Below are 3,178 nucleotides of genomic sequence, written 5' to 3' on the forward strand. Positions count from 1 at the left end.
TACATTGCATCCATGAACTTTCTCTCTCCTTCTACCAATTCTTCCATTATAATTGATAAAGGTTCTCAACAGCTACCTAGTAAATTATAAGATAAAATTTGAAAACCATAAGAAAGCACCATTTACACTTGTGTGTATGTATGAGTGTATACATATAAAGTGATTTATTAACTCATTCCCTTTTCAGTGGACATCTAGATTCTCTTTTTTCCTTTTTTGCCATTACAAACATGCAGCAGTGATCATTCTAGCACTTACATCTTTGTGTATATGTGTATTCATAGAAGAATAAGGAAAATCGCTGGGCCAAAACATATGTGCTTTTAATATTTTGATAGATATTGCAAAACTTGCCCTTTAAAAATTTCCCCATCACACTCTCATAACAGTATGTCATAACACTATGTNTCAAAATTCATGAATTATTTTGTAATACAAATGTTTATTTTAATAAAGCAAAGTCTGTCAATCTTTGTTTATAGATTTTAGATACTATACTATATTTTGCTTTAACAATACATATGTACTGGGGTGCTTGGATGGCTCATTTAGTAGAGCAACCAACTCTTGGTTTCAGCTCAGGTCATGATCTCACAGCTTGTGGGATTGAGCCCTGTGATGGGGTCTGCACTGGCAGCCTGGAGCCTGCTTGGGATTCTCTCTCTCCCTGCCCCTCCCTTGCTTACATACTCTGTGCATGCAAGCTCTTTCTCTCTCTCACTCAGAATAAATAAACTTAAAAATAAATAAATAAATATAAAAATATATACGTGCTCAATGCATATATTCACATGAAGGTATAATAAATAAAACAGAAGGTTATGCATCATTTTGTTGATAGTGGTTGCATTTGAGGAGGGAAATATAGATAGATGCACAAAGAGACTTTTAAGTTAGCTTTGTATATAATTGTGATGCAAAGCACAGATATTTTATAAAATACTGTCACTGTAGATTAGATATGAGTCTTCTTCCCATTTTCTTTATTCTCACTGTAATTAGTTTTTTCCTTATTTACTCCTCCATTGATACTGCTCTTGCCAATATTATCAGTGATCCCTAATTCTCAATGCAGTGGACACAGTTGTCATATTTTCTGACTTTATTTTGCATTTGACACCAGAATCCATTCCCTTCGTGATCATTACTAAACTTGACTTTTTGTAGTACCATTTCATTCCAGTTCTTTTCCAGCCCCTCTAATCACTGTTGATTTTTTACTCTTTATAACTGAAGAGTTAATTTCCTCAAAATTCATGGGACAACCTTCTGCTTATTCTTACTCTATAACCTCTCATTCAGTGACTTGATCTACAATGATGTTATTAATAGCCAGGTATAATGTGATGACTCTTAAGTCTCAGTCTCTACCACAAGTAGACTAAACCAGATCCTTTATTCTAGTTGAGGATATTCTATATATTTTGTATCAGGTTCTAAATTCAGTCAATTTTCTTTCTTTCTATTCCTCACATCCATTCTTCTTTCTTCAGTCATGCTGATCTTACTCTAATTCAGTCTCTGACTATTTCTCCTTTGGCCTCTGTACTTATTTCATTTCCTCTCCATATTATCTTGCAAAAAAAATCTAATCGTATCACTTTTTTGCTTAGTATTTTCACTTGCCCATTATTGCCTAGAAGAAAACTCAAATTTCTAGGATGGCATCTATGAGTAGACTTCTACCTCATCTCATTACAGACTCTTGAATTCAAAGATCTGGCTTCTATTTAACTACCTAAAGTTCTACACGTTCTTCTCTTACATATTTTGTACATATTCTTTCTCAGAGGAACACCATTCCTCAGCTCTTCCATGGGTGAAATCTTACTCCTTCTCCTGATCCAATTCAGTAATTCTCTTATCAATAGTGTTTATTCCTACTGCCTCTAAACTTCAGATTTCTCTTCTTTCTAAGCAATAATGGTCCTTAGAAGGCATCACTTTATTGTAATGATAATCTTACCTGTTACTATAATTACTCTGAAAAACTTGAAAGGAAGTATGATGTCATATTTATCACATTATTCCCAGCACAAAGCATGCTACTGGATACATGATAGGTGCCTGACAAATCCTTGCTGAACAAACAGAATGAACATATCTTGTTTTTGTTTCAGGGGAGACTCTGAATGAAGCAGAAAATAATATATGACTTTTACATATTGTTATGGGATGAATTGTTTTCTGCCGAATTTATATGCTGAAGTCCTAACCTCCAGTACATCAGAACGTGACTGTACTTGGTGATAGGCCTTTTAAAGAAGTGACTAAATTGGAATAAGGTAGTTAGTGTGGGCCCTAATCCAATCTGACTGGTGTCCTTATAAGAAGGGGAAATTTGGACACAAGATATGCCAGGGATGCATGCACACCAAGGAGTGATCATGTGAGGACACAGGGAGAAGGCAGCCCTTTGTCAGCCAAGGAGAAGAGCTTCAGGAGAAGCCAAATCTATTGACACCCTAAACTTGGACTTGTGGGCTCCAGAACTGTGAGAAAATAAACGTTTGTTGTTCAAGCGATCCAGATTATGGTATTTTGTGATGGTTGCTCTAGGAAACTAATAATGCATAATAATACTAATATTTACTTGTATTTCTGCCCTTGACTTCTTATATTAGCTTTCTAGGGCTACTATAACAAATTACCACAAACTCTGTAGCTTAAATCAATAGAAATTTATGTTCTCACAGTTCCGGAGGCCATACGTCCAAAATCGGCATCCCTGGGCCAAAATCAAGGTGTCCACAGAGTCATAATCTCTCCGAAGGCTCTAGAGGAAAAAACTGGTTCTTGTTCCTTCTAGCTTCCAGTATCTATTGGAATTCCTTGGTCATTACTCCAATCTCTACCTCCATGGTCACATTGTCTATGCTTCTGCATAAAATGTCCCTCTGCTTCTCTCAATAAGGACACTTATGATTGAATTTAGGCCTTGCCTGGATAATCCAAAGTAATCTGCCCATCTCAAGATTCTAAATGTAATCACATCTTCAAAGTCTATTTTGTCATATAAAGTAATGTACAGGTTCCAGGGATTTCATCTTCATATTTTTGGAGGCCATCATTCAGCTAACTACATTTGTCTTATTTGTTTTCTTTCTTCCTCCCTCTATTATTTTATTATTTCCTTCCCTTCTCTTTAAGTTTTTGTTCCCTCTCTCCCTTCCTTTCT

Source organism: Crocuta crocuta, unplaced genomic scaffold (assembly GCF_008692635.1).
Source record: "Crocuta crocuta isolate KB4526 unplaced genomic scaffold, BGI_CrCroc_1.0 scaffold712, whole genome shotgun sequence".
Lineage (NCBI taxonomy): Eukaryota > Metazoa > Chordata > Mammalia > Carnivora > Hyaenidae > Crocuta > Crocuta crocuta.